The sequence below is a fragment of the Vidua macroura genome, chromosome 10 (genome assembly GCF_024509145.1).
Source record: "Vidua macroura isolate BioBank_ID:100142 chromosome 10, ASM2450914v1, whole genome shotgun sequence".
NCBI classification, from domain to species: domain Eukaryota; kingdom Metazoa; phylum Chordata; class Aves; order Passeriformes; family Viduidae; genus Vidua; species Vidua macroura.
The window spans coordinates 20474732-20486603 of NC_071580.1; the positions used below are offsets into that span (position 1 = coordinate 20474732).

The 11872-nt window shown below is 52.8% G+C and overlaps 1 protein-coding gene across 1 annotated transcript in view; it reads left to right on the plus strand.

The window, feature by feature from the left end:
- EPHB1 (EPH receptor B1) overlaps positions 1-8417 on the plus strand; it is a 77343-nt gene extending 68926 nt beyond the window's left edge. The window contains exon 17 of the transcript XR_008438555.1: positions 8083-8417. The gene's annotated coding sequence lies outside the window, so the exon portion shown is untranslated. The remainder of the gene's footprint in view (positions 1-8082) is intronic.
- Positions 8418-11872: the final 3455 nt, after the last annotated feature.

Sequence of the window (11872 nt, forward strand, 5' to 3'; positions counted from 1 at the left end):
TTACTTAGAGGTCTGTGTGCGAGTTGCAATGATCCATCACGGTGCTCTCACTCGTGCTGTGCCGTGTGGTGGCGGAGCAGTGGCACGGGCTGGCTGTGGCTGTGCCTCAGGGGCTGCAGGTCCCAGCTGGGATTTGGTGGTGTGGTGGCTCATACGTACACGGAGATCCTCTGTCCTCCTCACTCACCCTCCATCCCTCTCACTCTTCCATCGTCACTGTGGCAATACTCCACATCTGCTAGCGCCATGGGGATGTCCTGCATCCATCCATGTCCTGGCGGTGTTCCTGAGCCACAGGGATGCCCCATGTCCAGCTGTGTTATAGGGGCTGCTTTACTTCTCAGCCCATGTCTGTCTGTGTCGAGGTGATGTCCTGCGTCCCTCAGTGCTGTGAGGATGGCTCATGCCCACCTGGGCTGTGGTTTTTCCCCATGTCTCTCTTTGCCATGGGGCTGCCCATATCCAACTACACCATGGCGTTACTCCATGTCCATCTGTCCCATCGTATTCCCATCTATGCCTGGGGATGCCTCACCAGATTTGCTTGCTGCCACTGAACACAAGGAGACAAGCCTGTGCTCTGCTTGCTGCCAGCACCTGTCCACATCTCCTGAGTGGGAGCACTGTCCCTCCTGTGTTGGGGCTGTTAGGGTCCTCTGTGGCTGGGTGGGCCCCTGTGTATCCCGTGAGGAGCACATGCTCAGTTCCTGGTGGTTCATGAGGAGCACGTTCATGCTCATGGTTCATCACCACCAGCAGGTGAAGGACCCTTTGAGGTGCTCTCTACACCTCCAGTTTTTTTCTCCACTGCCCAAGGCAGATGACCTGTGCTCTGCTGAAGAACGAGAACTAACAAGATGCAGGAATGAGCTTGTTTCAATTCACTGAACTCCCCTCAGAGAAAGAGGCAGAGAAAAACCCCCCTTGTTTACAACAGCAGGGACTGCTCCTCTTCCTGTCTGATAGACGATTGCTAATACCTCTTGGGATGTTGGCGGCCCAAATCTGTATTCTGGGATGTTGTCACACGGAACACAACATGCAGATGGAGCGGGCGCCGCGCATGCTAATGCGCCGCCCCGCCACATTGGTATTCTCTGGCACTGAAGGGTCCTTTGTGGGGTTTTTTATGATTTCTCTTTTATTAGAAGGAAGCTAAAGGCGTTTAAAGGAACGAGTGACAGGCACACAGGCTAAATATCAATACTGCACCTTTATGGCTCCCCTGCTGCTGTTGCCAGCCCTGCGAGCACCTGTGAGGCAGCTGCTGCTGCCTGCTCAGTGCTGTCCCTGCCCCAGCACACCACGGCAACCCTGGTTTAGTGTAAACCCTTTAATGCAGAACCACAGTGTCATAGGGTGAGAATGCATCTCTGAGACCATCGAGTCCAACCTGTGACTGAACCCCACTGTGTCAACCAGTCCAGAGAACTGAGTGCCATGTCCACCGTTCCTTCAACACCTCAAAGGATGGGCATTCCACCACCTCCCATTCCAATGTTTAATCACTCCTCAGTGAAGAAATTCTTCCTGGTGTCCAACTTGAACCTCCCCTGGCACAGCTTGAGGCCATTTCTTCGTGGATACGAAATGTGAATCATTAGTCCTGCCCATCCCACCCAGCAGGCCAAGTACCCCTGAGGGATCAAACAGGCTGTCTGGGTGCTCAGGTGCTATCAGAGATGCCAAGACTATCTTGGTTCAATTTCCCAGGGTGGATGATGCTCCTTGGCTCTGGGCCACGAGCAGTGCCCCTGGGCATTGCCAGGGCTGGTGGCCTTTCCATTCTGTTGCCCTTTCCCAGCTGTCCAACACCTGATGTCTCCTGAGCTGTGTCAGAGCAGATGATTCCCATATGCCACCACTCCTTACCAGCTGTCCCCACATCTTGGCCTTGTGTTGGGACCTGTATGTGTCCCCTCCAGGGTCATGCAAGAGCCCAGCAGCAGACTGGTGGTGCTCCAGGCAGAGCAAAGAGCATGCAGGTGGGCTCAAACAAATCCCTACAGCAAAGAGCCATCATGGGCCAAGGGAGGGACACCACGGGCCACCTGTTCTCTTGCCTTTCAGTGAAAGTCATTTCATCCCAACCAGAAGATTTCATGAAAGGCCATCAGTCTGTTAGTGGAAAACAAAGGGGAAAATCCAAAATAGACATGTTTGGTTTCTGCTTTTATTGAAAAAAACAGCATAAAAATTTCAGATGATTTCTGACAGACCATTCTGTTACTTTAGAGGCCTTTCTTCCACATAAAATCAGTTTTCCAAACTGTGAAGCCTTTCTGTCTGGAAGTGACAGTGCTATCCCTGCCTGGCCATGGCAGCAGCATTGTGTTTGACCTGCTCCTCCTTTTCCTTTGTCACATGCCAATGAAGAGACTCTCACCTTGACTTGGGTGGCACCTCTTTGGTGCTGCTCTGTTGCTCCTACTCTGGCAAGAGCCTCTTCCTTGATCTAAAGATGAACACTCCAATTTCACATCTGATCCACGCTGGTTGGTGTTGGACTTCCTTTCTTTGGTCACAGAGGAGAAGGGATGGCTCAGAAGCTGTTTCCTCCCTGCAGAGTTATGGTTTAAAGAAAAGAAAAGGGAGTTTTGGATCCAAGAGGACCAACTGCACAGGCCTTTCCTCTGGGCTGGGCTCTATCCATCACCCAGGGTGCTGATGGGTTCCTGTGCCATGTGGAAGTGCTGGGGGGGAGGTGGCATTGCTGGGTTGGATCCTGACCGCTGCCACTGCTCATGAGTGAAGCTCAGTCACAGTGCCTTGCTCCTTTGGCTGCATCCCACATGAATATCCACGCACGGATGTGGCTGCATGCCTGGGTGAGCCCACCTCACCCTCGCCCCTGATCCTGGCCTTTCACTTTGTGCTCTGCAGTCATCAGCTCCTTCTCTCCATTTCTATGGCAACTGTAAAAACATCAACCCTTTTGTGTCTTTCTAGGGTTTTTTTTGTGTGTGTCTGGGTTGGCTTTATCCTTTTTGCATAGAGTGATAAATCAAAAAAGGGACTTTTGGCTACCAAACCCCTGCTTTGAGCTTTGCCCAAGGTCTCATGTGAGAATCAGTGAGCAAGATCCTCACAACTGGACTGGGCGTTGCCAAGTGGCTCCAGACCCATTGTTGCTTCCCTCATCCCCCAAAAATCTCCATTTGCAATTCAGCTGCATTGTTCTCCCCTGGGGCTTTTCCATGCTTTTTCCACAGCCCCATCCCTGGGTGTGATAGAGGAGCAGCAGGCTTCTCAATGGCAGTAATTAAAAGGAGATGTGGTGCCTCTGCCAGGGAAGGTGAACCCAGGCCCCTCGCATCTCTGAGGCTTGAATGTGGAAGAAGAGCGTGTATTAATGGCATAATTACGTGCCTCTTTCCAGAAAAAAAAAAAAAAAAAAGGAATGTATTTTATGCCATTTAATGACCTTCAAATTAACAGTTCTTTGAAAGCACTTATGTATATTTAATTTTAAATATTTTTGCAAGTCAGAGCAGGGCTTGCGATGAAAACAGCAGGCAGCGGTTTTTAAACAAGAGTGATCTCAAACCATTATTTCTGAGCCTGTCAGCTTTTGGTGTCTCTAATGGTCTTTTGCCAAAGAGAAAACAGGGCTATCCTTCCCCCTTGCCTGAGTCCCATGGGATCTCTTCTGCTTTCTGCTTTTCCAGGTGTTTGATTCAGAGTTGGGTTGGGGTTGGGTTGCAGAATGTCACCAATAAGTTTGCCCGCATCCCAAGGACACCTCTGTGGGAACATCCCAGTTGGCCCATGTTCTGGGATAAATCCTTGGGCATCACCTATGAAAGGTTTTTTGCACTGCCATCAGCCCCTGTTCTGAGATGGGGACAGACACGTTTCTCTTCGTTAAGGTCTGAATTAAGGCTTTTGCCTCTGATCCATAAAAACTGCCGATATATCTGAGCCACTCTGTGTTCACTTGGAAATCATTACTCTTAAACATTGAATTTGAGTTTAAAAAAAAAAGGATCAATCAGCTTCTGAGACGAGGAATGGATTTACAGACGCAGAAATGTTCTGTAGCTCCAAGGCCACCTGTCCTCCTTGAACTGCTGGTGGAAAGGGTGGGGTCCAGGGAGTCACATCCAGCTCCAGCAGCCATCCAGGTGCTGCTTGTCCCTGCTGCCCCAATGTCCCTACTGCATCAGGAATGCAGGGGGATTTAATGTTCAGGTCATTGTCTGCCGTGACGCCTCTCCTGTGAAGGATCCTGCCAGGGTGGATAGTGATCCAATACTTGGATCATTCCCAGTGAGTCTCCTCAGAATTTTGGAAGTGCCAGAAACTTCTTGAGTGATGATGGGGGAGAAGCCAACTCCACACTGACAGGACTCCTGTGGCAAGTTGTTTCATGCCATCAGTGATTTCTTTGCTGCTCCTGTTTTGGCTTATATTTTTCCAATTTTTGGGTGTTGGAGGGGTCCTTTAGGATCATCTTGAATCATCAACCCTCCTGCCATGGGGGAATGGCTCTGCCTCTCCCAGCTGAGGTCAATCTCCTGCAAAGCCTGCCTGGGAGGTGTGAGAGCCACTGTTGGGTTGTGCTCTCCTATTTTTGATGTCCTCGGGGTTTGGCTCTGTGTCTCAGGGGAGATCTGCTGGCCCCTGTCCATCACTGGACCCTGATGGGCTGTGTTGCCTTCCCAGGGTTTGACATGGAAAGGGGAGCTGCTCCAATCAGGAGAGGACCTCCTCTGCTTTGCCTGGCCTGCCTCTGCTTTGATCCATGGCAATCAGTGTGGTGTCTTGGTTCCTGTCAGAGCAGCAGATCAGTGCTGGGGAGGGAAGTGCACCTGTCTTGGTGACCATGATGCCTTTCACATGTGCCTTCTGGGGTTGTCAAGAGCTGCTGGCACTTGGGTGGTGGCCCAGGGTTGTCACTTTTGGCTGGCTGTCCTCCAAGGACCGGCACGGTGAGCACCCCTCCAGCCTGGGCACAGCTGCTCCCCTTCTCCCCATCTGTGTCAGAGCATCGCTGCTGCTTCTGCTCTCCTTCCTCTGCCACTGGAATTTAAACAGCCCCGAGGCCCCTGGCTGTCCCACCCTGCTGCCTTGCTCTGCTCTGGTGGCTGTTTTGGGGACATCTCCGTGTCCTTGTGGACTCCAACACGTGGAGAGCTGCATTGCAGGTGACACAGCCATGGAGGGGGTGGCCCCATCAGTGGCAGAGGCAGGATGGTGTTGAGGTCTCCTGGTCTGTCTCTGGAGGATTAGTGCTGGAGGAGGTTAATCTGAACAAACCAGCCCTGTGAATTTTAAGTGGATTAGCTGAACTCTGCTCCTTCCCAAAACAGACAGTGCCCTTTTGGGGTGGATGTGGAAGTGGATTAGGCAAAATCTACTTAAGGCTGCTTTAATTCTAGATAAGTGTAGGGGGATTAACGCCCGTCCACTTAAAAAAATTAATTGGAGTGAACTTTTCTCTGTGTCCCCAAGTAAGCAAGACTCGGCAGCTTTCCCCATCCAGCAGCTGGGCTGTGCCTTTCCCTTCTCTGCTCTCCCATCCTCTCAGGTTGTGCAGAAGCTGCCATTGTGGTGGGGGAACCTGCTCCCCTCTGATTATCCTCAGGGGCCTCATTAGGCCATTGAACCCTTGTGTGAAGGTAGGGAGAGAAGGCAGGAAAATTATGGTCACCATCAGTGCAATTATCTATGCTAATAAGTGCCAAGCAGGACTGACAGCAGGAGGTGCAGCCCATGGCAAGTGTCTGAGGAGCCAGGTGAGACTCACATTGCATCCTTGTGGGGCTTCCATGGACGGGCAGATGTGGAACATGCACATATCCGTTGGTTCACTTATTTTTCCCCACTGTGTTTTGGCTGAACTCTGCAGATTCCACACTCTAAATATTTGGGAGCCAGCCAGAGGCTGCTGTGGTCAGGGACTCAGGCTGGGGTTAGTGCCTGGGTGGCAGTGCCATGCCATGTCCCTGATGGTGCCTGGATGGGGATGGGGCTCTGGGAGGCCCCAGGGAAAAGGGGCTGAGGTGTGACTCCTTTTGCAGAGGGTCTGGAAATGGGCCGGTGCTCAGGGGGGCTTGCAGGATACAGGGAGAGCTTTGGGTCACTCCCAGAGTTGCCTCCATCCTTCCCCATTCCCTTTTCCCATGGCACCACATGGGCACAGCAACTGCGTTTGTAGAGCCACCCAGCCTTGATTATTTTGGGTATTTGCAATTCTGCCCATTCCCAGGAGTGTGGAAAGGAACAGTGCCCGGGGGTGACACAGTGCCCGCATCCCAGCCACGCTGCTCGGTCACTCCTTCCCTCATGGAACGCCTTCTCACCGCACAAACGTGGCTTTCTCATCGCTGTGTGTGTCACGCCAGCACTCGGAGGCTGAGATCAAAGCCCTGCCCGCCTCCCAGGGGTTCCCAGCCGGCACTCCGGGAGGAGGAGGAGGAGGAGGATGGATGAGGGGGTGACTCGGTGGCTGCGTACCTGGGGATGAGCTGCGCTGCCCCCAGCCCTCCCCCGCCATCCTCCTCCAGCTGTTCATGACCTGTCCCTCAGGTCTCTTGAGATCCATCCTTTGGGATTGGCCCAAGTCATCCTTAGCTGTCCCTGGATCATTTTTGCCCCGACGAAGAGAAAGGCAGCAGCTCCTGCGGGAGAGCTGAGCCTGCAGCCGCCACCCCAGGGAGGGCGCGGGTTCCCCAGGGAAAACAAACCCCCAAACCCTTCCGCAGCTCTGCTGCTGCCGGGCGGCTTGGGAAAGGACGCCTCAAAGCTGGGAGTGCCGCGGGGGAAGGCGGTGGCGGGGCCGGGAGCAGCGCCCGGGGCCGGAGCCATGCTCGCGTCCGGCTTTAATGTGGCAGGATCCGGAGCCGATACCAATCACCGCCACCCCACCTCGACTTGCAGCCATCCCCCGGACCCGCCCGGCTCAAGCAGCGAGTTCAGCGTCCTTATATCACTTGTGTTTCTGTTACAGATTTTTTTTCCAGGTGTTTTGCTGTTCTGATCCCATTAACGTTAACGAGAGCTGTGAGACCAAACCTCCAAGCATGGCACCAAAAGGGGCCCCCTGCACCCAAGAAATATCCAGCAATATCTTTTCCCCCAGCTGAAGTTCCCTTATAAAAAAAATAATCTCAATCTCTCTTTCCTTTTCTCTGCCCCTTTTTCCACCAAACACTACATTTCTAAATAAAACTTTCATTACTACCTGGGTTTGCTAAAGAAAAAAATTATTTCCATTCAGGAGAATGATGAATTTTAATAGGAGTGAAATGTCAGGCACAGCTGGGGTGGGTTTCTGAAAGCATTGGTATGTTTGGAGAGGCACAGACATGCCTGGCAATAATTAGCCAGTGAGCCCCGTTTTTTTGTGGCCCAGCAAAGGGACCCAGCAGTCAATTGCTTTGTTATTTAATGTGCTGCCTTTATGTTTCCAAGGTGCAATTGTATATTAAAAGCATCTTTGCCTCTCCAAAGTGGCTAAATAATGGGATTTTGCTGCTGTGTGGTACTTGTTGGTGTGGAGAAGGTGCTGCTGGGGCTGCTCCTCTGATTCCCAGACCTTCTGGTTTCCCCCTGGCAGCAGAGAGAATAAGGATTTTTTTTTTGTTGTTACATTGGAAAAAGCTATTTGATGGTGCCTGGTGGTTTGCTCCTGCTTTACACCCGGGGGGGCTCATTTTGCAGTGGGAGGAGGTGGAAAGGCATTTTGGCTGCGGGGGGACACGGATACCCTCCCGCCCCCCAAATCACGTCCCAGCCTCCGCTCCCTAAAGCAACTCAGCTTCACAAAGAATTCCATCTCTTCCATTCCTTCCTTTTCCCCCTGAAGAGAAATGGAGAGCTTTCAGTGAAATCATCACTTTTCTGACAGCATATTAATTAATCCCTGCTCTTTTTTTTTTTTTTTTTTTTTTTTTTTTTTTTTTTTTTTTCTTTTTTTTTTTTTCTTTTCTTTTTTTGAGAGGCTGGATGTGCCGTAAGAAGACTTGGGTTTCTCTGGGTGGGGGGCTGCGGAGGGGCTCGGCGGGGAAGGACGCGTGGCTCTCTGAGCTCTGGACGTGCCTATTCTCACCCTCTCCTCGTCTTCCTCTTGCCTTGCAGGGGCGTCGAGCGCAGCATTGCAGCGGGGCAGCAGCGCCGGAGAGGGGCCCCAGGGGCCGCTTCCCACCACAGGATGCTCCGGGAGGTCCCGCAGCGCCCCGGTCCCCGTCCCCCGAGCCGCGGCGTGTCCCGGGCCAGCCCTACCCTGTCCTGTACATAACCAGTGAGATGTCTGTAAAAGATTTCAACCCTTGGAATTTTTTTTTGCTCCTCCCTCCCCCTTCCCTTCTTCCCCAATTTGTTGATTGTGTTGAAATTGTCGGAGTTTGTAACAGTATCTTTCAGAGAATATTGTACTAAAGAGAAGATTGCACTCAATAAAAAGGATGAAATAAGCTTGGTCCCTCGCCTTCCCCTTCCCAGGGGCAGCCTTCCTGCTGCCGGCTTCTCTTCAGCTCAGAGCTGGGGGAGTGTTTCCATGAATATTCATTTGGGGCGCTGGCAGCGCTCCACCGCTCCTTGACTTACCTCGAATGTTGATGTCTATCAGATTTGGCTCCCCGGTTTGTAAATGAAGTGACTTTATTCTCGGCGATCCCTATCGGAGCTTGCTCGCAGCAAAAAAGCCGGGAGAAGGAGTTTTCCTGGCACGGCTGTTTGTGCGAGCGCCTTTCAAAGCCCCGGTGTGCGATCGCTCAGGGAAGCCGCGCTGGAAGCGCTGCCTGGGATCAAAGCGCCGTCCCTGCTGGCTCCGAGCTTCCCGAGCCCTGCTGGAGCCTGTCCATGCATCTCGACTTGAACCTGCTTTCCTTAAGGATTGCTGTAAATGATGCCTGGAAATGGATTCTTCCTCGTGCATTGCCTGCGCTTGGGCATTTTATCCTGCTGGGATCAGTCACACAACCCATCCAGCTCTGTCACACACACTCTTGGGGTGGTCCTGTGCAGGGTCAGGAGTTGGACTCCATGGTCCTTGTGGGTCCCTTCCACCTCAGGATATTCTGATTCTCTGATCCATGTGATGCTGAGAGCAGCTGGTCCTGCTGGCACTGGGAACATCCTCCAGCTGACAACAGGGGCTGAAACAGGGGCTAAAGGTTTTGTAAATTAAAAATATGCAGCCACCAAGGAGTTATTTGGGGTTCAGAAAGGGGAGCTGCTACTGGGAGAGCTCTGGAGGTGGGGTGAGGTGTTCCCATGGCTGGGGTTTTGGGGTGAGCTGTGGGGAGGGAGGCAAGCAGTGCTTCAGCTGTAGGTGGGACTGGCAGAGCCCTGTGGTCCCTGGCATCCTGTAATTGTCCCACCTGTGGTGGTGTTGATATGTGGTGGTGTTGATATGGGGTGTTCTCCTGGCTCCTGTCAGGAGATTTCCAAATCCTTTCTGCTTCTCCAGGGCCATTATAGCCAGGATGTCTTTATTACAGGGATTTTTGAGTGAGTGAGTTCCGTGTGCTGATGGGGATTGCTCCAGGCCCCTGCGGGCAGGACTCCACTGCCCCAGACTCACATACCACAGTGAGGTTTGCCTCACACTTTACAGGGGTAGAACATGCTTTTTTTGCCAAGCCCATCCCGACAAATGAAAGCAGAGAGTCTCTGCCATCTTTGGATATGCAAGATGTAAATAGGCAGCAGCTGATGGAGGGCAGAGTGAAGTTGTTTGTGTGTCCTTAATTGAGTAGACACTTGATTTAATGGGCTTCTGGTGTGGTTTAAATCAGTGTTCATGTTTGTTGAATCCTCTGGGATTTGGGGTGCTGGGAGGGTGTATCCTTCACACAGGTCGCTCTGAGGTTTTCCCCTTAAGTAACCAATAGACATTTACAGCCAGTGCTTGATGTTCCTGAAGTAGTTTGCCTTGGGAGAGCCTCTTAACAGGGTCAGGGGGAGCCCTGCTGTCAGCGTGAGGGCTCTGAAGGACCCTGGGGAGCCAAAAGCCCCTCGGCAGAGCCTGAATATGGCCAGCCAGTCCCTGACAGGCCCTCACTCCCTGATACAGGTTTGTACAGCTGCAGGCTCTGGAAGCTGTGCTTTATTTCCCCCAAGGGATAACCAGTCACCATCTCCGTCTGCGTCCCAGCTGGAGCAAGATGTCATTTACGAGGCCACACAGCATCCAAAGAAACTTTCCCTGAGCTTTCAATACAGACACAGGCGACTGTCACAGCCAGAACAGAGCCTAACCCTCAGAATGAAAAATCTTTCCTTCATGGCTCTCAGGTTTGAAAAATGGAAGGAGCGTGTTGGCTCCGATTACCCCGCAGCAGCTCCCAGAAATCCCAACGCACCCACTGCTCCAGCACAGCAGAGTGGTGCCAGCCTAACTCCAGCACTGGCGCTGGAATAAATCCTTATTTGCCCCACTGCAAGGAGAAAACAGAGCCAGGACTGTGCTCAGCTCCTTGGGGTGCAGTGAGGGGCTTCCCTGGGCGGTCTGGTGAGACACTCTTGCTCTTATTCCAGATGCACAGCTCTGGCCCAAGAACAGCCCTTCCCATGGGAAGAGAGTGGCTGGGAATGTATCGGCTGTGCAGAGATGTGGCAGTGAAGGAGGGAGAGGTCAGACACACATCTCCTGGCCTCTCCCACCTCCCCTTCCTCCCACACTTGGCAGTGAAAGACAAATAAAAGATGAGCCCAAGAGGACCATAGGCTAAATTGTAATTGGAGCAATATGGGCCGATGATAAAGTTCTGTGCCAACCCACATTAAATGGCAGCATCTGCTGGAATTATTGGAGATGCCTCATCGCCTATTAAAAGTGCTGGGATTTTCCTGGAGGACAAGCCAGGGAGGCTCAGCAGTGCTGGAGAGCCAGGAGGGGTTGGATGGAGCCGGTCTGAGGCTGCTGCAGTGTTGAAATCTCCTCCAGGCCCTCTGGAGAGGTTTTAAAGGATGCTCTCAGGAAAGTCACCTCCTGTTGCCAGCCAAGGGGCTTGTTCCTGTTTATGTGGTCACCCCACATAACCCTCCTCAGAGACACCTCATCCTCCCTCTGCTCCAGGGTGATGGGGACAGGGCAGGATTTACTCCAGGCAGTTCTTTTAGCTGGATTTCAGCTAATTTTACCCTGGTTCAGCCTGCACAGCTGCCCCCTTTGCTGCCCCAAAGCCACCAGCAGCACCCAGGGAGGGGATTCTGCCCCTCTGCTCTGCTCAGGTGAGACCCCACCTGCAGTGCTGCATCCAGGTCCGGGACCTCCAGCATAAGAAGGATAAGGAGCTGTTGGAATGAGTCCAGAGGAGGCCACAGAGATGCTCCCAAGGGCTGGAGCATCTCTGCTCTGGAGCCAGGCTGGGAGAGCTGGGGGTGTTCACCTGGAGAAGGCTCCAGGGAGACCTCAGAGCCCCTTCCAGTGCCTAAAGGGACTCCAGAAGAGCTGGAGAGGGACTTAGGACAAGGGATGGAGGGACAGGACAAGGGGGAATGGCTTCCCACTGTCAGATGGGACAAGGGGAAGGAATCCTTCCCTGTGAGGGTGCTGAGCCCCTGGCACAGGCTGCCCAGAGCAGCTGTGGCTGCCCCAACCCTGGAAGTGTCCCAGGCCAGGTTGGACAGGACTTGGAGCAACCTGAGACAGTGGGAGGTTGGACTGGGTGAGCTTCAAGGTCCCTTCCAAACCAAACCATCCTAGGATTCCATGAAGCTCCCAGATACACGCTCTCACTCAGCTGACTGAGCAAATCCCACCTGGGATTTGGGCAGGATGGAGGACATGTTTGAGCTGCTCCTGTGCTGTGAGCTGGGCTGCTCTGCCCCTGCCCTCAGCAATGGGGAGGATTCAGGGTGCTTTCCTGCAGGACCAGCCCCTCAGAAACACTTCTCACACCCACCTGGCCCTGGAGGAGTG